This window comes from Syzygium oleosum, unplaced genomic scaffold (assembly GCF_021117445.2).
Source record: "Syzygium oleosum isolate NSW1041296 unplaced genomic scaffold, Sole_v2.1 Sole_v2.47, whole genome shotgun sequence".
Lineage (NCBI taxonomy): Eukaryota > Viridiplantae > Streptophyta > Magnoliopsida > Myrtales > Myrtaceae > Syzygium > Syzygium oleosum.
In genome coordinates this window covers 821,949-846,440 of record NW_026607531.1, presented here as the reverse complement: position 1 = coordinate 846,440, position 24,492 = coordinate 821,949, and the positions used below count along the sequence as shown (strand labels likewise).

The 24,492-nt window shown below is 42.3% G+C and overlaps 1 pseudogene; it reads left to right on the top strand.

Annotated features, from left to right (window-relative positions):
• The first annotated feature begins 3,299 nt into the window (after positions 1–3,299).
• The window catches only part of LOC115664642 (uncharacterized), a 30,396-nt pseudogene continuing 9,203 nt past the window's right edge, over positions 3,300–24,492 (top strand).

The window sequence follows — 24,492 nt, the reverse complement described above, 5'->3', positions numbered from 1 at the left end:
TTTTAATACTTTTTTTCTGCCTTTTCCCTCTGGCCGGTCCAACGACCGGCGATCGGCCAAAGGTGTAGGCCGGCGAGGTCGACCTCGTCGGCCTTTGGCGAAGCTCGCCCCCGCCGCTGCAAGGCCGGCCTCGCCGTCACGAAACCCAACGACGGCGAGGCCAATCTCGCCTTGGCTGGGCGAGGCGCGACCTCGCCATGGCTAGTTGAGCCTCACCCAACCATGGCGAGGCCAGCCTTGTAGCGGCGGGTGAGGCTTGCCCTCGCCAGTGGCCGGTAGGGGAGAGCTTCGCCAGAGGCCGGCGAGGTCAACCTTGCCGGCCTGTGCCTTTGGCCGGTCATCGGTCGCCGGACCGACCAGAGGGAAAAAGCAGAAAAAAAAGAAAACGAAAAAGATATTAAAAAATTCGAAAAAAAAAATTAAAAATTGCCACGTCAGCGTTGGCCGAACGGCTGGCGGCCAAGTCAGTGCCGGCCGGCCAAATGGACTGAATTGTCAAGAAGTGAAAAGGTTTAGGATTGAATTAACAAACTTAAAATATTTATGACCGAATTGGTAAAAGTGCAATAGATATAGAACTTTTTTGACAATTTTCCCGTGACACAATGTAGCCTTTCTCCGAAGGAACATGAACTTTTCTGTCTTGCATCAATGTATCATTAATAATATGGACAATTTTTAAGTTTGTCTTAATTAGTGTCCACGTCAAAGGACGAAAAGTATCCTGTTGCTCAAATTTCTAATCTTTTCTTTATTTTCCTTTTTGCTCTTTATCCCTGTTTTGCTGTGACATTAGAGCTTGTCTTCGAGTCCGAGAATTTGGGAAAAATTTTGACACTCATAGCAACGCTCCTCATGAATTTAAGATTTTGTAAGTAATGGAAATGCAAGTAGTAGGCTAGACCCGGATTGAAAGCACTGTTGTCTAAGCACGTAAAAAAGCCTCGTTCACATTCTGATTTGAAGAGTGTTTGTGTCTTTTGCAATCCCTCCCGCCACGTTTTCTCTCGCTCCATCTCTCATGGCAGACCCAAGAAGAGAGTAGCCACGGGTGACTGTCATGTACCATTTGGTAATGACGAGAGTTATAGGGAATTCTTGCTGCTTCTATATGAAGGACGAAAGGAGGAGGGGAAAAAGACGACCACGGCGATAATACCTCGGAAATCCCTTTTGGCAAGGATGATAGTTACCGTGAGTTACTCCTTCGTTTGTACGAAGAAGGAGGAGAAGAAGAAGAAGAGGATGGCGTAAATGCCTCGGCACGTTGTGAAATAGAAGAAGAAGAAGAGGATGACGTAAATGTCTTGGCACGTTGCAAAATAGAAGAAGAAGAGGACGGCGTGGATGCCTTGGAACAGTTCAGCGAGATAAAAGAAGAAGAACCGACCGACAAAACGTGCGGGGTATGCTTGCTTGTCACTATTTGTAATTCTCTTGTTGAGCTTGCATTTTGTGCTATTACTTTCTCTGCAGTTTGATAAATAAATAAAGTACTGTGGTTAGATTGAACAATAGATCGTGAAAAGGCACTGAAAATGTAAAATCAAGCTGTATTTGTCATTAAAAATGCCCGAGTCCACCCAACCTCAGTCAACGTGAATCAGTTATATGTGTCCTAATACATAATGTCCTCCCTTCTTCCTGGCAGGACAAAAAAAAAAAAAAGAAGGGAAAAGTATCAAAAAAGTTATAAACTTTTGGTATTAGTGTCAATTTAATTCTAAACCTTTTTTTGATGCCAATTCAGTCCTAAACCTTATGGACAACTTTAATAATATTTTAATATTTTTTTGAAATTTTATTTATATTTTTATTTCTTTTCTTTTCTTTTTTTTCCCCTCTCCTCCTCCAGCCGGTCGCCGGACCAGCGACCGGCCAGAGGTCGGCGCTGGCGAGGGCGGCCTCGCGTTGGGTGAGGCTCGACCTCACCAGATCCGACAAGATCATGCCTCGCCCAGCCGCCGGTGAGGCTCGACCTCTCCAGGTTTGGCGAGGTCGGGCCTCGCCCAGTCGGTGGCGAGGTCGGGCCTCGCCCAGTCGCTGGCAAGGCTCGCCTTTGCCGTCGCTGGCGAGGCTCGCCTTTGCCGTCGCTGGCGGTTTAGCGTTTGAAGAGTTTTGGTTGAAATCATGGTGTGCAGTGGTTTAAGGAGAGAATATTAACCATTTGGGGACTCGAACTCACATTCAGACTCCCAAGACATCATTAAGGATTGTTCACAATCAACAAAATCAGCTCATTTAAACCCAACATGCGCATGAATCTGGGAAGAACGGGTCTCTGCCTCTAGTTTAACAAAAACAGAGCATGGCAAGGCGTTTGACAATACCTTGTCGAGGAGATGTTCTCAGCCACAATCACTAGCCCAGCTAGTGGAGGGAAAATCTGAGAGATCGTCTCTCCAGATTTGGCGAGGTCGGGCCTCGCCCAGTCGCTGGCGAGGCTTGCCTTTGCCATCGCTGGCGAGGCTCGCCTTTGCCGTCGCTGGCGGTTGGGCGAGGCCCGACCTCGCCAAATCTGGAGAGGTCGAGCCTCACCGGCGGCTGGGCGAGGCAAGATCTTGTCGGATCTGGTGAGGTCGAGCCTCACCCAACGCGAGGCCGCCCTCGCTAGCGCCGACCTCTGGCCGGTCGCCGGACCGGCGACCGGCCGGAGGAGGAGAGGGGAAAAAAAAAGAAAAGAAAAGAAATAAAAATTCAAAAAAATATTAAAATATTACTAAAGTTGTCCATAAGGTTTAGGACTGAATTGGCATCAAAAAAAGATTTAGAATTAAATTGACACTAATGCCAAAAGTTTATAACTTTTTTGACACTTTTCCCTTCTTTTTTTTTTGTCCTACCAGGAAGAAGGGAGGACATTATGTATTAGGACACATATAACTGATTCACGTTGACTGAGGTTGGGTGGACTAGGGCATTTTTAATGACAAATACAGCTTGGTTATACATTTTCAGTGCCTTTTCACGATCTATTGTTCAATCTAACCACAATACTTTATTTATTTATCAAACTGTAGAGAAAGTAATAGCACAAAATGCAAGCTCAACAAGAGAATTACAAATAGTGACAAGCAAGCATACCCCGCACGTTTTGTCGGTCGGTTCTTCTTCTTTTATCTCGCTGAACTGTTCCAAGGCATCCACGCCGTCCTCTTCTTCTTCTATTTCGCAACGTGCCAAGACATTTACGTCATCCTCTTCTTCTTCTTCTATTTCACAACGTGCCGAGGCATTTACGCCGTCCTCTTCTTCTTCTTCTCCTCCTTCTTCGTACAAACGAAGAGCGCCAAATTGAGCGAAATTGAGCCATGAGCAGCACCAGCACAGAACGGAGGCTAGAATTGCCAGAACTAGACAAGACCAATCTTAACAAGACCATCAACACCAGCCAGACAACGGTTAAGGAACGAAGGCTGGGGTTGTTGAAATCAGAGCAGAGCGCCAAATTCAAGAAGTCTGCTCGAGTTTGGACGACAACCATCAACTGTGGTAGCGGCGACTTTCGGGAAATGGTCAACGAATTCAGCGGAATCCATTCGGCCGGAGGAGGAGGAGAAAGGGAAATACATCTCGGCTATGGGGATGAAAATGAAGGCAGCCCTTGTGGAGCTGGATTCTCGCAGCTTACTTTCCTTCCAAATCACTTGAAATTGCCGAGTCGGGTATATTATTTTCAATATTATGATTGAATCACAAAATTGATAGTGTAGTATATTAAATGATAAAAAAAATTATTCTTTTCTTTGTCATCCATGGTATATACTAATCTGTTGATATGTTTATCACATAATGATTTATAATGCCTCAAAGCTGGTTGAAAGACATGCGTGCTATTCGATTATCGGAAATGTTTCTATAATTGACTGAAAAATTAACTTTTATAGGTAGCAGCAATTTGAAAAGATAAACACAAAATCTTACAATTCTTTTATTTTTATTTTTATTTTTATTCTAAATTATGCAGCCAAAGAAAATCTCTTGGACCTTCCCAACAACACCAAACCCTGCATCGTGCCATTTATCTAGTCGCTTCATTGATGAACTATCTATGTATCACACAACTACGCACCATTGTTTGAAGAAGAAGAAAAGAAGAGAAGGGGATGAATGAATTGTCTAACCCTCTAGGTTAGCATGCTCTCTTATTTATACTAATAGTGAGAGTACATAGTAATGTGGTAGACATTCCCACACATGATAGTAAATAATAATAAAATAACTCTTAATAACTCGTAACACCCTCCCTCAAGCTGAGGCATAGATATCGACCATGCCTAGCTTGTTACATATAAAGTGAACCCGTTGCCCAGCTAAAGATTTAGTAAACACATCTGCTAGCTGATCGCCAGTACGAACATGTGAGAGAGTGATACTCCCACGCGTAAGCTCCTGTCGAACGAAATGACAGTCAATCTCAATGTGTTTTGTTCTCTCGTGAAAGACAGGATTTGAAGCAATGTGAATCGCTGAACTACTATCACACCATAGCGATGTAGGACCACTCAACCCATATCCAACCTCATTCAGAAGATGTCTAGTCCACATAATCTCTGCAGTGGCTGCAGCAATGGCCTGATACTCTGCTTCAGCACTACTCCTCGCAACAATGTCCTGTTTCTTACTCTTCCATGAAACCAAATTACCACCAACATACAAAGCATATCCAGAGGTAGACCGCCTATCAGTAGGGCAACCAGCCCAATCAGCATCAGTATAACACTCCATGCGAGCGTGACCATGAGCGGCAAAAACAATTCCCTTGCCGGGACTACCTCGAAGATATCTCAGAATCCTCAAAACAGCATTCCCAATGTGGTTGTCTAGGTGCTGCCATAAACTGACTAACTACACTAACCAAATATGCAAGATCAGGTCTAGTCATCGTAGTGAGATAGTTTAGTTTACCAACAACACGTCGGTATCTTTCAGGGTGTTCAAACAACTCGCCCTGATCAGGAAGAAGCTTCAATCCCGGTTCCATAGGCGACTCTGCAGATCGAGAGTGCTGCATGTTAAATTCAGCCAAAATATCTAGAATATACTTACGTTGTGACAAAGAAATACTTCCTTTCTTTCGAGCCACCTCTATGCCAAGAAAATATCTCAAATCACCCAGGTCTTTCGTCTCAAAGTGAGTATGTAAATATCTCTTCAGCTCAACAATACCCTGCTCATCATCCCCTGTCAAGACAATGTCATCCACATATAAAACCAGAAAGATACACCCAGTAGTAGCATGACGATAGAACACTGCATGATCCTTTTGAGACTGAAGCAAACCAAAAGTCTGAACCACTGAGCTGAATCGGTCAAACCATGCTCGAGGAGACTGCTTCAAACCATACAAAGAGCGACGAAGCTTACAAACTTTCCCTCCCTGAGCAGCAAACCCTGGAGGCTGCTCCATATAAACATCCTCAGCAAGATCACCGTGAAGGAAAGCATTCTTGATATCCAACTGATGGAGAGACCAAGAATGCACAGCTGCAAGGGATAAGAAAAGCCGAACAGATGCCATTTTTGTAACCGGGGAGAAGGTCTCAAAGTAATCAAGACCATGAGTTTGAGCATAACCCTTAGCAACCAACCGGGCTTTCAGACGAGCAACAGTTCCATCAGGATTGACCTTCACGGCAAACACCCAACGACAACCAATAACCTGAGCACCAGGAGGAAGATCAACCAAGGACCAAGTCTGATTGCGTTGGAGGGCACTCATTTCCTCCTCCATGGCCAAACGCCAACCTGCATGCTGGAGAGCCACGAGAACAGAAATAGGTAGGGAGGTAGCATCAATATTAGCCACAAAAGCCGACAAACTCACTGATAAACCCTTGTAGGAGTGTGTATAAAGAGGGCGATCCCTGCAAGCACGGTAGCTCTTACGAAGAGCAATAGGTTGCTCGGCTGTATTAGTCTCAGTAAGTGTATCAGCTACATGAGGGACTTGCTCAACAGGAGGATCCTCCACGGGAGAGACTGGCTCAGAGGGAGAAATGTCTGGTGAAGACGCTGGAGAGATGACTGGATGAGAGACCATTGGCGGAGAATAGACAAGTACAGGGTCAGAAGATGTGGACTCGGATAATTGCGGGACTAAATCAGATGAACTAGAGCTAGTTGCAGAAAAGTAAGGCTGAGACTCTATGAATGTGACATGACGGGAGGTGAGCATTTTTCTTAAGGTAGGAGAATAGCAACGATAACCCTTTGACACCCGTGAGTAACCAAGAAAAACACATTTGAGTGCACGAGGATCTAGTTTTGATACACCCGGACGATCATCATGGACAAAACAAGTACACCCAAAAAGTTTAGGAGGAAGAGAAAAAAGACTGCGATTACGAAAGAGGAGCCCATGTGGAGTATTACCCCCAAGAAAAGAAAGAGGCATACGATTAATGAGATAGCATGCTGTAAGAACAGCTTCCCCCCAGAATTTTTGTGGAACATGCATATGTATAAGAAGAGCACGAGCAGTATCCATAAGATGGCGATTCTTCCGCTCAGCAACACCATTTTGTTGGGGTGTGCGAGCACATGAAAGACGATGGTGAATACCATGAGAACGGAGAAATTGATGGAAATGATCCGACATATATTCCCCTCCACGATCAGATTGTAAAGCCTGAATGTTATGATGGAATTGAGTGTGGATAGAAAAATAAAACTCACGGAACACGGAAAATAACTCAGAACGTTCTTTTATTAAGTAAACAAATGACATTCTTGTGAAATCATCGACAAAGAGAACATAATAACGATAACCAAAGACTGACATAACAGGACTAGGTCCCCACACATCAGAATGGACCAAGGCAAACGGAGCAGTTGCTCGTTGAGATACACTTGGTGGTAAAGAAACACGACTATGCTTTGCAAGCTGACAGGACTCACAATTTATTGTAGACACTGAACGAAAACGAGGAAACAATGACTGCAACATAGATAGAGAGGGATGTCCCAGACGATAGTGAACGTCTAAAACATCTGTCTCTTTCACTAGTGCAGCCGGAATAGACGCACCATCTAGCTGGTAGATCCCACCATTGACACTTCCCTTACTGATAGTCTTCCGCGTCGAGAGATCCTGCAAAACACAATAATCAGGGTAGAAAGTCACGGAGCAATTCAAATCCCGTGTGATACGACCAACAGATAACAAATTAAATGGCATGCCGGGAGTATATAAAACAGAAGATAAGGAGATCTCATCGGAAGGTCGTGCAACTCCGTGTCCCTGAACCATCAAGGATGACCCGTTCGCAATAGTAATATGGCGTAACGGAGCTGAGGACTGATATGCAGTAAGAATACCTCTATTACCCGTCATGTGAGCACCGGCACCAGAATCAATAATCCAAGTAGCGGAAGGAAGAGCTGCACATGCTGAGGTAGAGGAATAATTAGATGATTGCTGTAGTTGTGCAATAGAGGCAGACGCAGTCCTACTCCCTGAGGTCTGAAACTCCAAGTAGCGAGTATACTCCTCAGGACTCATTGTGATCACCTTTTGGTCCATAGGCACGCTCTCAGGCGCAACATGAGCAGATGTGGTTAGTGAACCAGAAGCTGCCTGTGCAGCTTGTAATTTTCGGCAATAGCTGCGAAGATGTCCAACAATACCACAATAATTGCAAGTACGAGTCTCCCGACCACGACCGGCAGTACCACCACGACCTCCCCCTCGGTCACGGCCTCCACTGCCACGGCCACCTCCTTTGTTCGTATATAAAGCAGCAGCCTGTTCACCAACCTCTGAGGGGGCAGCTTTAACCTCCTCACGACTTGCAGTACAAAGAACACGACGATGAACTTCTCCAAGAGAAGGAACTCGAGCATCTGAAAGGATTTGTGAGCGAGCAGTGTCAAACTCAGCTCCCAGCCCATTAAGATAGCAAGTGACCAGAAACTGATTTCGTTGTTCTTGAAAAGTAGTCCGACTAGACGTAAACGGGACTAACCGATCAAATTCATCAGCAAAGGATTTAAAATCCTCATAATATCCCTGCAGAGGCCGACCGGCAGAAGCCGGCTTCAACAACCCACACACAACATCATAGAGTCGCGAGAAATCATTCAGAGAGGAGTATAAATCTGCCAAAGCATCCCATAACTCCTTAACAGTATCAGAATTGCTAACAACGGTCTGAACAGAAATATCCATAGCATTCAATAGTTGACTATAAATACGACAATCAACAGTGTACCATTCATCATAAGTCGGGTCATCCCTGCTCGGGGGAGGCTGAGTAAGATGATGAGATAACCGCTGTCCGTGCAAATTCTTGAAAACATTCTTCTTCCAAAGTGTGTATGTAGACTGTCCCGTCAAAACACGTTCGACGAGCTTAGATGAAGTAGATATAAAGATCGGAGCTTGTGACCGCATCACATCAGATCCAGTCGCACCAGATCTATTCATGGCTAATCCAGTCTCACCGGATTCAACAGCAACATCTATCGGAGTCTCTGAACCACTTGACATAATGATGCGTACTTAATCTAGTCACACCAGATTAATCAGAAAATTAGATTAAAGAAAGAGATCACAAGCTCCACCATTTCATAGATCCTTGATCAGAACTAGATCAGATCTGGAAGAAGAGAATGACCGACAAAAAGAGAAGCAGGCCGAGAGATTAGATCAGAGAGAGAGAGAGAGAGAGAGAGAGAGAGAGAGAGAGAGAGAGAGAGAGAGAGAGAGAGAGAGAGAGAGAGCAGATGGTGGTGATGGTGATGGTGGTGGTGATGGTGGCGCTGGCTAGGGTTAGGATTTAGGTTGGGGCGGCGGCGGCTAGGGTTGGCTCTGATACCATGTTTGAAGAAGAAGAAAAGAAGAGAAGGGGATGAATGAATTGTCTAACCCTCTAGGTTAGCATGCTCTCTTATTTATACTAATAGTGAGGGTATATAGTAATGTGGTAGACATTCTCACACATGATAGTAAATAATAATAAAATAACTCTTAATAACTCGTAACATGACTTTTACCGTTGTCAATGACCTTTTACAAAATCACCAAAATTAAATAGAATAATTCCAGAAAAAATAAATTAACCCAGGATTGACAAAATTGGGTTTGGGAATTAGGGGATTTCTAGTTCAAAAACCAGATATTACTCGTTCAAATTTCACTAACTGCATGTGAACTATTTTGGCAAGACCACCTACATAGGCCAAAGGCCTAAAGTTAATCCGTCATGGGGCTTACATGATGTTTTATGGGCCTCCAAGTAGCTGAGCCTTTGCATTTGTGCCCTTGAATTTTTAAAATAAATTTATTGATTAGGACCATGTTGAAAAGAATTCCTTTATTCAGGTCTTTAATTGGTGAATGATGAATATGGATATCACCGATATCCACATTTGTAACCCATCAGTTCAAAACTTAGCTCCAATTAGGGATGGACAAAAGTATGACTCAATTAGATCTGCTAATGACAATAGTCTATCAAAAAGAAGAATTCAAATCATTAAATTATGTTCTATAACGTATGAATGTAGTTAACCTATATGGTAGTCAGCAAGATTTAAGTCCTCCAATTGAATTCTGCGCCTTTGTCCCTAGTTCATCACTAATCAAAACAAGTCCTTCAGTTGGATTTTTAGTTACTACAAACAAAGTAAAAGAGTTTAGTTTTTCATCTCATAATCAGATGGGAAGAAATAGGGTCATGTGTTTTTCCATCTCTTAGAGAAGATGTCCTCCAATTACGCCTCTTATTGGTGGTTACATATATTAAAAGTAGGTGATATTCACACCTTGTAACTCACCAATTAAAGTGTGGCAAAAAAAAAAAAAAGAAACACTACCTATAAAAGATATGATTGGAGAAAAATATTGTCCAAATTTATTATTCCATCTATGTATTTATTAGTCTTGCATAATCGTTTCTCTCTCTCAAGAAACCAATCTGATTACATTCTACTCCCTCAATCCATGGCAAGTAACTTGGTTTCTCTTTTGTTCCGGCGACATCTCTTATCCTCCTCGGTGGTCAAAATTCTGTAGACACCACCGCTCGAGTTAAAGTATTTCCCGAAGGTATGCACATGATTAAGCAATAGGTCTCAGAATGATTCAGTTTCTTTCTTTTTTTTCATGTTTTTTTTGGGGGCTGACTGCAAGGTTGGTGATGTTCTTTGCTCCAGGGATTTCGTAGATTACAACAGCTGCAGGAACTTTTTCACTGCAAAAAGTCGGATGAAAAGCGACTTGTTGAGGTCTGAGGGCTACTTGACGATGGGTTCATTTGGAGGAAGTACGGTCAGAAGGAAATTCTTGGATCCAAGTATCCAAGGTGAGTTTAGAGACGATCAGTTCTCTAATTATCAGGTCTTGAAGCTCCACCACCACAAAGATGCACTAGCACATTATTCCTTTGAACTTCCCTTTCTCACTCCTAGTCCAAATTCATCCTTAGCACGTTACATTGGTGGACTTGAGATAAGCCACATCCTTGAAAACGTTAAAGGGAAGGAACTCGATACTTGTCCCCCTTGTTGTGTGATAAGAGTAGACTCAGCCATTCTTTTCTCGTATCACGACTGCCTAGAAACGCTTTCAGTTATTAACGGCTAGTTCAGTTTGGCAGCTTTTGACGTTGCTATCACATTTATCTTCCTTAGCCTACTAAAGTTTGACATATAATTGAGCACTTTCGAAGTAGCTCGGCTATGAGTGCACACAAGTTCTATTATGTTTTCTTTGGCCTCTATAACTAGCTCTCATTGATGATTTTCCCACACTTCATATTCAGGGGCTACTATAGGTGCACTCATAGGAATGTCCGAGGTTGTTTGGCTACCAGGCAAGTGCAAAGATCCGATGACGACCCCACTATCTTCAAGATCACGTACCGGGGAAGGCACACGTGCATTGACGACCCTGCTTCTGTCGTCCCTCCTTCTCTGCCGCCTGAAAATCAAATTGATTCCAATGCCTCCGTCGATGCCGCCCCTCTCCAAATCATACAACCCCAACCCCAACCCCAACAGAACCAAACCCAATCACAAGACATTGCGTTCCACTTCCTTAGAGGCCGCACAGTCATAACTCCGAACTTGGACTCCAACAATGACAATCACAACTCATCTTCTTCAATGTTTGATTTCCCTCCCACCCCGGATGATATTTTCGGTGTCAAATGTAACAACAGCAACTTCTCTAGTACTCCTACTTTCTTGTCTGCGTTAACTTCCGGGACCAATGACTTCCCGGTGTCTCCAGCTAGGTTAGACGGTTTCCATGTTGGCACTCAAAAATCCGAGCTCGCTATGTCTATCTGAGCCGCTATCTTAGGGAACAACTCTCAAGCAACGGTACGTTCAGATTCAAATCTTCCACTTCGTGGCATGGAGTTTGCTAACGAGAACATTTCCTTTGAGAAAAAATTATCAAAAAAGTCTTAAACTTATTGTATTTATGCCAATTCAGTCCTAAACCTGTTAATTGTGCCAATTCAGTTATAAACATTTTGATAATTTGCCAATTTAGTCATTGCGGCCAATTTTGACCGAAAATTGCTGACGTGGACGCCAGCCATTCTACGTGGCAAGGCCTTACATGGACTTGAGATATTATTTCAACACTATCAATGTCGTTTACACATTGAATGTACTGACGTTTTTGTAATTGCCTGCTGCTTTAGGAAAAATCAATCTCTGATCAGCCCGTCACCAGTTCAGATGATACATCCATTAGTTTGGGTTCGGGCCTCTGTTCTCATGCTGCTGAAGATCAGAAAGGTAGCTTTTATTCTTCAAAGAATCATTACATGTTAAATGCTTTAGGGAGAAGATTTGCAACATGACACTGATATAGCCTTAGCCCATTCAATGTCAACCTTGGTTTATCCTAAAAGATAAGTTTTCTAGTACTCTTTGTTTAGACAATAGCATATTGCTAAGCTGAAGGTGACTTAAGAGATGAGAGTTTTGACTGTGCTTGCGAGATCACTATGTTAATGCTTCGGCCAATAAAGTTGCCTTTATATATGCATCAAAGTACTATTGTAGATAGTATAAAGTCTAGAAATTTCCAAAGAAGCACTTCTTGTGTATTGGGAATTAATTTGGGCTAAAATGGGCTCTCTCTCTCACTCAACTGAACCAAAGTCAGATAAATGGGGTGACCAAGTAATTTCGTTTATGGTGAACAGAGGAACTGACTTTGGCTTTCTGTTTTCAAGTTGTGCATTTAGATAAGTGCAGTTGCAATGTCATGAAATGTGTTTGATAAATTACGGCAAAAGAACACTACAAGTGCCATAACTTGTGTACGGCGCTCACTTTAGTGCCATAACTTTTTTTTGGATCACTTTAGTGCTAAAATTTTTGAAAAATGATCACTTAAGTGCTAAAATTTTTGAAAAACGATCACTTAAGTGTCAACTTGATCGTACACAATTTTTCGCGGAAATCGACGTGGCATTTTTTTATTAATTTGAAGGCGACGTGGCTCACTGGAGTCTCGCCGGAGATTGGCACTTAAGTGATCGTTTTTCAAAAATTGTAGCACTTAAATGATCGTTTTTCAAAAAATTTAGCACTTAAGTGATCGTTTTTCAAAAATTTTAGCACTGAAGTGATCCAAAAAAAAGTTATGACACTTAAGTGATCGTTTTTCCTCCGACTTGGCACCAAAGTGATCCGAAAAAAAGTTATGGCACCAAAGTGAGCGCCGTACACAAGTTATGGCACTTATAGTGTCCTTTTGCCGATAAATTACGGAAAGAAAAGTTTTATATATCCCGGGGTAGATTATGAATAATGATTGTGCCTTTGCCTCATGAATTTGTTTCTATACAGAAGTCAAGCCGTTATTTGGGATCGATTTGGTTCACACAAAGGCAGGCTATGTCACGAACAAAGGATCACTACTGAGTGATCTGAAAGAAGAAGAAAATGCGACGGTGTCAAGTGAAGCGGAAATACTAGTAGCTATGCAGAAGCAAAGAGCAGAAAGTGATTTTGTGCCAATGCGAAACACTCGAGATACAGAGACCGAACAATTTCCTTGGCTAGTGAAAAAGGATGCCGATCCTCATCCTGCTTTGGAAAGAGTTCATTCATTTTCATCACACTCAGAATCGGAAGTTGGTTCACATTGCTCAGAATCAGAATCTGAAGACACGGATAAGAAGATGAAAGTCGAAGCAAGTCCAGAATATCATAAGAGAGAAACATCGGAAAGTGCAGTTTTGCAAATGCGGAACACTGTAGAGCCAGAGGTTGAACCCTTTTCCTTGGAAGTAAACAAGGACACTGCTTCTGAGGAAGTTCATTCATATTCCTCAGAACAAGAATCTGAAGTCGATTCATATTCTTCGGGACTGGAATATGAAGTTGGGGATAAAAAGGCGAGGATAGAAGCAAGTGTAGAATATAACGATATTATACACATACCAAAAATGCAAAAGGAAAGTTCTCCACATGCTACTTTGGATAATACCGATGCCTCAATGAATATGTTAGGCAACGGTGGAAAACAAAAAGGGAGACCATCAGAAGGATGGGGTGCCATTAACTATGATTCTATAGTCGACCATCTCATCAAGTCCATAAAAAAATCTAACATTGAAAAAATTGGAATCTATGGCAGAAACGAGGTTGGAAAAGCTATTGTCATTGAAGCTTTGAAGGAATCTGCAATTTTGAGGAATCTATTTGATAGAGTCATCTGTATTACTGTTCCTCTGAACTGTGACATGGAAAAGGTGCAAAAGGAGATTGCTGGACACATATCTTCTGATTTAACTGAAGCCAATGCAGTTGATATGCTACATTTGGAGGGGAATGCATTGGAAGGCCTCAAGTTTTTGCTCATTCTTGTTGGCATTAATCAACACATGAAGCTGGAGACATTGAGAATTCCTGATTCAACATCACCAGTTGGTAGCAAGATAGTCTTTGTGGCTGGATCAGGACAACTTTGTGATGAAATTGAAGTGGATAAGAAAATATGTTTGGATGATCTGTTGCTGTGTGAATTATTTCGTCAGAATGTGGGTGATGTTGTTTATTATTGTAAAAAAGTCCTAGCTAGGGAAATAGTTAGGATGTGCAGGCCATATTTACATGCTGTCATTCTAATGGCGAGGGCACTGCAAAATGTTGATGACATTTTAATCTGGAAACGTACGCTTGAGAGACTGACTGGTCGACCTGCAAGTCATGAAGCAGGTATAGAAGCTCTTATGGTTAATGTATTAAGATTCAGCATTGACCAACTAGAAGATGATAAAACGAGAAGATGCTTGAAAAATCTTGCTCTTTGTAACAATTACCATGAGATTGCATCTGACTCTGCCATAGGCCTGTGGGTCAGGGATGGTATTGTAGACACCCATGATGAAGGCCAAAGAGTCCTAAAAGATCTGGTCAATGCTAACCTGGTCGAAGTTGATGAGAATGGGCAATTTGTGAAGTTTCAAGATCATGATCAAGATATATTAGTGAACTTAATATTTCAACCTGAGGAAAATCGCGTGTTTCTGTTGCGGGGTGGCTTGGATTTGACAGAGCCACCAGAGGGTTGACGATTGGGAGAGTGCAAAAGAGATATGTTTGATGCATACCGGGATTTCTGAGCTTCCAAAGGAACCAAGGTGCCCTTCACTTTCATCGTTATTTCTGCAAAGAAATTACAAGCTGAGAAAGCTTTCTTCTTCATTTTTCAATCAGATGCCTGCCATGAAGTTTTGAATCTGTCCAGAACCCGCATTCGGTGCTTGCCAGAGTCCATATCTCAACTTGTCAGCCTCAAAAGACTCTTCTTGAATGATTGTGTCCTTTTGAGATCGATATCGCTAGCAATCGGAAGGCTCAAGCAGCTAGAGGTATTTGATCTTGAGGGGACAAAGATTAAGAATCTTCCCAAGGAAATTGAATGTTTAATTAATCTAACTTGTTTGGGGATCTCGATTTCTGGAACTGAACCTTCAAATGACTCTAAAACAGTGATTCCTCAAGGGGTAATATCATCTCTATTACACTTGGAAGAATTGAATCTCGATGTGGATGCTGATGCCGAATGGTGGGATACATGTGCTGAAGGTGTTGTATCTGAAGTTTGCAACTTGAAAAGGTTAAGCACTATCAAGTTCTCCTTTCCTACATTGGAACTTTTGAGGCAGTTTAATCAGCTTAGGAAATCGATGGAGCATCCATCTTTAGCTCAATTTAGACTTCTCATTGGCAATCAGGCTAACCGCATTATGAATCGACTACCATCAGATATTGAATTCGAGCTGGAGAGGTGCGATCAATACTTGAGGTACACAAATGGGGACGGTGTCTTCACAGATATTAAGGACATCCTGCAACAATCAGATGCTTTTTTCTTAGAAAGGCATGCTAATATCAAGAAGCTATCTGAACTGGGGATAGATAGCATGGAGCAACTCAAATGGTGTGTTCTGGGGGAGTGTAATGAACTTGAAGTGCTCGTGGATGCATCTGATACCCTTCATCAAGAGGTTTTGACTGAATCTCACTGCAAAAGCATCTGTCTTGAATCGCTCGAGTTTCTGTATGTGTATTACATGAGAAACTTGAGAAACATTTGGAAGGGCTCAGTGCAGAAGGGATGTTTATCTTCTCTCAAGTTGTTGACATTGTGTAAATGCCCCGAGTTGACAGTTATTTTCTCACACGAGATGCTTGATAATCTTAACAATTTGGAAGAGGTCACTATTGAGGACTGTCCAGCCATGAAAAGCCTAATTAGCTGCCAAATTTCCACCGGCAAAGTTCGTGAGACATCTTACTTCCTCCCTATTTTGAAGAAGTTGTCCCTCCATTACGTACCAAAACTTTCCAGTATATCCTGTGGGCTACTGATCGCACCGAGGTTAGAAAGGTTGAGTTTTTATGACTGCCCGAGTCTCAAGTCTCTTTCGACCGATGAAGTTTCCAGTGAGCATTTGAAGAAAATCAGGGGGGAGGGGAGTTGGTGGAAGGACTTGGAATGGCGCGGTTATAAGCCAGATCACTTGGACGGTATTTTCGTCCCAATTGATACATGCGACGTCCCTTAGCTCTGTGCGCGTGCGTGATTCTGACTGTTGGAACTGCCTAACATGTCAATGGGAACTTCAGTTGCTTAATGACTATTGTATCGAATCAATATTGCTAGTTAAACTTTGAGAAGTCTTGCCTACATAATGGCAGGCCTTACTAGCTGACTTTTCTGTGGTTTATGAGTTTCTTCCCCTGTATATTTCCTGTCGTTCAAAGAAAGGACTGTGACATAAAGAATGACTGGGCTGGGCTGGAATGGCCATCATCAGGTTGGTTTAAGTATCGATAAATAGTGGAATAGGAGATCTGCACTCGAAAGAATTTTTTTTCCCTGTTTGTTGGATTTTGCTAGTAGCAATCAACTTGGACATTAGAATGCCAACCCTTGGTACAGCGCAGCACGGAATGCAGAAGAGCTTTCGATTATGCCTGTCCAGCCGAATTGGTTAAAAGCCTGCATTCATTCCATTCACAAAGCAGTCCTGTACTTCCTGTTATTAGAACTTTGAAATCGCAGGCTCTCTCTATCGATGCATATGTTCCACCTACCCATCATTACAAGACATCGCCAGGATCTTTGGTCCGACGACTTCTGATGAGCAAATCGAAGATATTTCTTACAGTTAAGAGATTTGTATCAAAAGTCGTCAAGATTCTCATTGGCTGCTCAAAAGCAATAAATTCTTGCTCGATGGATGGTTGTTGTTAGGAGGACTTGGTATGCTGTGTTGAGGCCCAGCACTTCGCAGCTAGATTATTTAGATGGGCTTAAGTACAAAGCCATTTGCATTTACGTGATAAGAACGATAATTAAGGAATGGGACTAGATTGGAGATTTGATTGTGACATTCAATCATGTTGGCCTCCTGATCATCAAGAAGAAGGGAAGCTCAATGTGCCCGTTTTATATGTTTTGGGCCTTGATTTGTACTACACAATCACGAGAACAAAGAGCTCTGCGAGCGCGGGGGGAGAGAGAGAGAGAGGTGGTGCATAATATTAGCATGTCCGCTCTCATCAAAGAATTTGATTTCTATAAGCAAGCATTTTATCCCAAATGTCCAAAGGAAAGTCGAAAAAGGTAATGAGGATACCTCGTGAATATAATCAACGATAAACTCAACCCTCAAATTGGCGCAATTGATTGGCAAGTTAGGAGATTTCCAGCTCAGAAATCAGAGGTCACATGTTTAAATTCCACCAAATTCATACAAATTGTTATAGAGAAAGTAAGGACTAAAGCAGTTTATGGGACTTGCGGCATGTTTGATAAGCTTTTCAATAGTCGGGTTTCCACATCCATATCTCTGGAATTACAAAAAAATAAATCTCTATTTTCAATGAAACTTCTTCGAGTTGAATTGAAAGCAATTTCACTCAAATTCCTACTCAGCCACGAAGCACAATTATGTAAAATCAAATTAAAAAGGTAGACTTGACACGATGCAAGGGACTAAGCCAAAATATGGTCACTGCATCTCTCTCTCTGTCTCTCTTAAAGCCACCCAAACACTAAAGACGAAAGAGAGTTTTTCTTCGAAACACTTTCAGTTAGATTGTATCTCGAGTTTGAGCCGTATACGGAACTGAAATTTCGGTGGACACTAGTTACCATTACCTTGTGGCCGTGTAAAAACGGAAAGCAAATGGGGCCTAGACTTGGACTGTTTAATGTGGGCGTTGTTTTCGTTGTGGTAGTCAACAAGAGTTCAAAAGGGTGAGCTTCTATCCACTGTTTCTCAGCAGCACAGTTGGACTTCTTCATGAAACACTAGAGTGGACGTCTCATATAAGAGGAGTTCGTTCTAGAGACGAGCAGCAGACACAAAACAAGACAAGCCTACAGTAGCAGCTCGTAGGGAAAAGAAAAGAGGCCGAACAGAAGACTCTTGGAGGACGCGTGAAGACAGCCAAATACATGATTTGTGCTTGTGCTTTCTATTCAAGTGACATATTTTATTTGTAAATATTTTGGATTTGGGTGTAATCTAGACGTGAAAAATACTCGAGCATATAAGCGATTGTAAACTCTATCCGATTATTAGTGAATTATTTATTACTGGCTTTCTCCGTGGATGTAGGTACTGATACTCAAATTGAATCACGTAAAATTTTGGTGTCCTTTATCGTTCCTTATTTATTTCTTCGGTGATTTCGTATTGACTTAATTGCAAGATATGGTTTGTTAATTTTACAACACGTTTTGTAAGCAAAAGTGATATATAAGTATCTTTTATTGACACGTGACATTCAACTTAATTATAGCATATCTATCTTATTTACCTCCAAAATAAATGGGAGTTATTAACGGACTTGAACTTTGTTGACCTAAGCATAAGTATCTGTTAATGAATGTCTAACTAGAGCCACAGAAGATATTTAGCATCATTGCGGCTGAGTTATGATCTTTAGAAATCGAGAAGCAACAAAAGAATTCGAGCTTATTATTATAAGGGCTCTAAATCAAACGAGAGCCCATTTACCTTAAAAAGTATCAATTTTAGCTCGAGACCCAATCTGGTCCAAGCTTTTTTTGGTCTCACCAAAAAAAAAATCACAAACTTTAACTTGTGTATCAATTCTGGCTTAAACTTATTTTTTGTCTCATAAAAAATCACCAACTTTGGATCGGGTTCCAATTTTGGTCCAATTTTTTTTTATATTATGAAAAAAGCATCAACTTTCAGTGGGTACTCAAATCTAGGCCTCGTCAAGTTTCTGTTGTTAAAAAACCGACGTGTTATTCCACGTGAACTCAATAGATACTTGAAAAGGACTAGATTAAAGTACCAGCTAAAAGTTTGTATTTTTTTACGAGACAAAAAAGTTTAGGCTTCAATTGGGACAAATGTTGAAGTTGATGCTTTTTTCTTTTACGAGATAAAAAAAATTGAGGTCAGAATTGAGACAAGAGCTAAAAGTGGCACCTTTTTACGAGACAAAAAGAAAATCTGGAAGAGAATTGAGAATTAAGATTCAAGCTACGGTCAGTGTTTTTCAAGGGAATTAAGTCATCAAAAGAGAGTAATTGTGGCTCAAATTAGTTATTCATTCAATATATATAGAGAGAGATTATCGACACAAGTCAATACTTCTCAGTTCTCACCCCTTCGTTACCCTGTCGAAAGGAGAGAGAGGTTGCTCTGGGGCAAGACTCTGTTTTCCGCGTGGAGCATCCCCCATTTACTCCGACACACAGGAAGAGAAACAAACAACCGACTGGTACGGTCACGTTGGAGACGGGGACATCAATGCCCTGACAAACCAACTTTTGTTTGATTCCCCAGTCACAGTTTGACGCATGGATGCTTGAATTTTCAACGTCCAGCCCTCCGATTTTAATAATGAGTAAAACGAAGGAACACAGTGAAAAACCAAGACCCCGTCTTTGCCCCTAAGACCAGAAATTTCTGATATTTGCGAGTGTGAAAATGCCAAAAGAGAGAAGAAATAACTTCTTCTCATATCGCTTGGTGCGGAAAAGTCTGTAACTAGTTCATGATTGTCATCAATTATGGTGTCTGCAAGAATTCTTGAAGGCAGCATCTTCCAACTCCTCCTATTTTCTGTATTCTGATCGTTCCATTCTCATTGCCACACTCCTCCATCGTATGGATGGATTATAGACCAGCTAAAAGGCTTCTGTTTTCTCTCGATTAGAGCAAAACAGTGAAACTTGACAAAATCTCCTGTTGAGCAGTGTTCAGTCAATGGTTTGGAATTTTTTTTTTTTTTTTGGATAACCGAGGTGTCCGCGCGGCCGGCGAGCTAGGGCTCAAACCAGCGGTGATGCCCGACTAGTCCTCGAGGGGGGCTAGCGCAGCATCCCACCGCCACGACCCTCCACTTAAATCACCGATGGGCGAGTTTGAACCCAGAACCTCTCGTAAAAGGAACTGAGCGCAAATCAACGCGGCCATCGATGAGTGGGTTTTCGGATAAATTTTGTGTGGCGGTAAAAAGAAAAAACAAAAAAGAAAGATAGTGGAGTGGAGTGGAGTGTGGGGCAACTTTAAACTTGAAAAAACAAAGACTCAAAGTCACAAATTGCCCTGAAAAGTCGTAGGAAATATCCAGGGTTTTCTATTTGGAAGAAGAACGTCTTTATTTGGCCCCATTCATTCACCTCTCTCTCTCTCTCTCTCTCTTTGCTTCATCACTCTCATGGAGTGCAATGTCTCCAATCAGCAGCAACACCCAAAAGAAAAGAACCCTTCTGAGATCAAAGACTTCCAGACTGTGATTGCGAGCAAGGACGACTCAAGGAAGCAATTGGCGCCCAAGAGAAGCTCCAACAAGGGCAGGCTCCAGAAGGTCGATGGCAGAGGAAGGAGAATCAAGATGCCTTCTCTGTGTGCGGCTAGGATTTTCCAATTGACCAGAGAATTGGGTCACAAGACCGATGGAGAGACGATTCAGTGGCTGTTGCAGCAAGCCGAGCCGTCGATCATTGCCGCCACTGGGGCTGGGACGGTCCCCTCCTCATTCCTCTCGCTGTTTGGCTCCTCTGTTTCGGAACAGGGCAGCTCTGTTTCGGCCAAGATGGAAGGGTTGGGGGGTGAAGGGCCGCTTATTGGGTTCAGAGACGGGGATAATTTGGCGATTTCGAATGGAAATCTCAGTAAATCGCGGGTGAGATGTGTCAGGCCGGGGATCATTCATTACCCCTATCAGTCTGCGGCTGCGGCGGCGAGCATCGGGGGCGAGAGCTCGGATTATGTGTCAAAGTTTGGGTTTCAAGGGGTCGAGTTTCCGCCCAAGAATGTGGGGCTGATGAGCTTCCCCAATTTCTTGACTGGGTCTAACCAGAGGATTCCGGGTTTGGAGCTGGGGTTATCACAGGATGGCCATGGTGGGGTCTTGAATTCTCAGTCATCCTTGAGCCAGATTTGCCAGCAGATGGGGCAGAGCGGAGGGGGCGAGACGGTCTCGATGGGAGAAAGGGAAAAAGGTCTCGGCTACGGGGATGAAGATGAAGGCCACGGCAACCCTTGTGGAGCTGGATTCTCGCAGCTTACTTTCCTTCCAAATCACTTGAAATTGCCGAGTCGGGTATATTATTTTCAATACCATGACTTGAGTCACAAAATTGATAGCGTAGCATATTAATAAAAAAATTATTCTTTTCTTTGTCATCTATGATATATATAATAATCTGTTGATATATTTATCACATTATAATTTATAATTCCTCAAAGCTGGTTTAAAGACATGCCTGCTATTCGATTATCGGAAATGTTTCTTTAATTGACTGAAAAATTAACTTTTATAGATGGCAACAATTTGAAAAGAAAAACATAAAATCTTACAATTCTTTTATTTTTATTTATTTATTTTTTGTTTTTGAATTGTGCAGCCCAAGAAAACCTCATGTACCTATCCGACACCACCAAACCCTGCATCGTGCCATTTGTCTAGTTGCTTAATTGATGAACTATCTATGTATCACACAACTAAGCACCATGACTTTTACCATTGTCAATGACCTTTTACAAAATCACCAAAATTAAATAGAATAATTCCAGAAAAAATAAATTAGCCAAGGATTGACAAAGTTGGGTTTGGGAATTAGGGGATTTCCAGTTCAAAAATCAGATATCACTTGTTCGAATTTCACTAACTGCATGTGAGCTGTTTTCGGCAGGACCACCTACATAGGCCAAAGGCTTAAAGTTAATCCGTCATGGGGCTTACATGATGTTTCATGGGCCTCCAAGTAGCTGAGCCTTTGCATTCGTGCCCTTGAATTTTTAAAATAAATTTATTGATTAGGACCATGTTGAAAAGAATTCCTCTATTCAGGTCTTTAATTGGTGAATGATGAATATGGATATCACCGATATCCACATCTGTAACCCATCAATTCAAAACTTAGCTCCAATTAGAGATGGACAAAAGTATGACTCAATTAGATCTGCTAATGACTGTTGTCTATCAAAAAGAAGAAATCAAATCATTAAATTATGTTCTATAACGCACGAATGTAGTTAACCTATATGGTAGTCAGCAAGATTTAAGTCCTCCAATTGAATTCTGGGCCTTTGTCCCTAGTTCATCACTAATCAAAACAGGTCCTTCAGTTGGATTTTTAGTTACTACAAACAAAGTAAAAGAGTTTAGGTTTTCACTTCATAATCAGATGGGAAGAAATAGGGTCATGTGTTTTTCCATCTCTTAGAGAAGATGTCATCCAATTACGTCTCTTATTGGTGGTTACATATATTAAAAGTGGGTGATATTCACACCTTCTAACTCACCAATCAAAATGTGGCCAAAAAAAAATAAACACTACCTATAAAAGATATGATTGGAGAAAAATATTGTCCAAATTTATTATTCCATCTGTGTATTTATTAGTCTTGCATAATCGTTTCTCTCTCTCAAGAACTTGGTAAGTAACTTGGTTTCTCTTTTGTTCCGGCGACATCTCTTATCCTCCTCGGTGGTCGAAATTCTGTAGCCACCACCACTCGAGTTAAAGTATTTCCCGAAGGTATGCACATGATTAAGCAATAGGTCTCAGAATGATTCAGTTTTCTTTCTTTTTGTCCTTTTTTTTTTGGGCTGACTGCAAGGTTGGTGATGTTCTTTGCTCCAGGGATTTCGTAGATTACAACAGCTGCAGGAACTTTTTCACTGCAAAAAGTCGGATGAAAAGCGACTTGTTGAGGTCCGAGGGCTACTTGACGATGGGTTCATTTGGAGGAAGTACGGTCAGAAGGAAATTCTTGGATCCAAGTATCCAAGGTGAGTTTAGAGACGATCACTTCTCTAATTCTCAGGTCTTGAAGCTCCACCACCACAAAGATTCAGTAGCACATTGTTCCTTTGAACTTGCCTTTCTCAATCAGTCCAAATTCATCCCCAGCACGTTACATTGGTGGACTTGAGATAAGCCACATCCTTGAAAACATTAAAGGGAAGGAACTCGATACTTGTCCCCCTTGTTGTGTGATAGGAGTAGAATCAGCCATTCTTTTCTTATGTCACGGCTGCCTAGAAACGCTTTCAGTTATTAACGGCTAGTTCAGTTTGGCAGCTTTTTATGTTGCTATCACATTTATCTTCCTTAGCCTACTAAAGTTTGACATATAATTGAGCACTTTCGAAGTAGCTCGGCTATGAGTGCACACAAGTTCTATTATGTTTTCTTTGGCCTCTATATCTAGCTCTCATTGATAATTTTCCCACACTTCATATTCAGGGGCTACTATAGGTGCACTCATAGGAATGTCCGAGGTTGTTTGGCTACCAAGAAAGTGCAAAGATCTGATGACGACCCCACTGTCTTCGAGATCACGTACCGGGGAAGGCACACGTGCATTGACAACCCTGCTTCTGTCGTCCCTCCTTCTCTGCCGCCTGAAAATCAAACTGATTCCAATGCCTCCGTCGATGCCGCCCCTCTCCAAATCATACAACCCCAGCCCCAACAGAAGCAAACCCAATCACAAGACATTGCGTTCCACTTCCTTAGAGGCCGCACAGTCATAACTCCGAACTTGGACTCCAACAATGACAATCACAACTTATCTTCTTCGATGTTTGATTTCTTTCGCACCTCAGATAATATTTCCGGCGTCATCAGTAACAACAGCAACTTCTCTAGTACCCCTCATTGCATGTCTCCGTCAATTTCCGGGACCAACTGCTTCTCAGTGTCTCCAGCTAGGTTAGACGGTTTCCAGGTCGGCACTCCAAAATCCGAGCTTGCTATGACTGTCTCGTCCGCTACTTCAGGGAACTCTCAAGAAACGGTACGTTCGAATTCAGATCCTGCGCTTTGCGGGATGGAGTTTGCTAACGAGAACATTTCCTTTGAGGAAAAATTATCAAAAAAAATCCTAAATATATTGTATTTGTGCCAATTCAGTCCTAAACTTTTAAATTGTGTTAATTCAGTTATAAACCTTTGGATAATTTGCCAATTTAGTCATTGTGGCCAATTTTAGCCAGAATTGTTGACGTGGACGTCGGCCATTCTACGTGGTAAGATCAACGCTGACGTGGACAATATTTATACATTTTTTAATAATTATTTTTTTTATATTTTCTTTTTTCTTTTTTTTTCTGTTTCTTTCTTCCTCTGCTGGTCGACAGGCCTTGACAACTGGCCACAGGCGAGGGCCGACCTCGCCGATTTTGGGCAAGGCTTGCCCTTGACAGGATTTGGCGAGGTGGTGCCTCACTAGCCTTGAGCAAGCTCGACCTCGCCCTATCTAGCGTGGTGGAGCCTCACCCAAGCCTGGCGAGGCTCGAGCTTGCAGGGATCATGCCAGGCTAGACCTCGTCGGCCTCGTGCAAGGCTCAATCTTGCCGCTATCTTGCGGCTCGAGCCTCACCCCAGCCTAGCAAGGCTCGAGCTTGCCAGGATTGGGCGGGGCTCGAGTCTCGCTAGGCTCAGGCGAGGCCCGAGCTTTTCGGGATTGGGCGAGGCTCAACCTCGCTGGCCTTGGGCAAGGT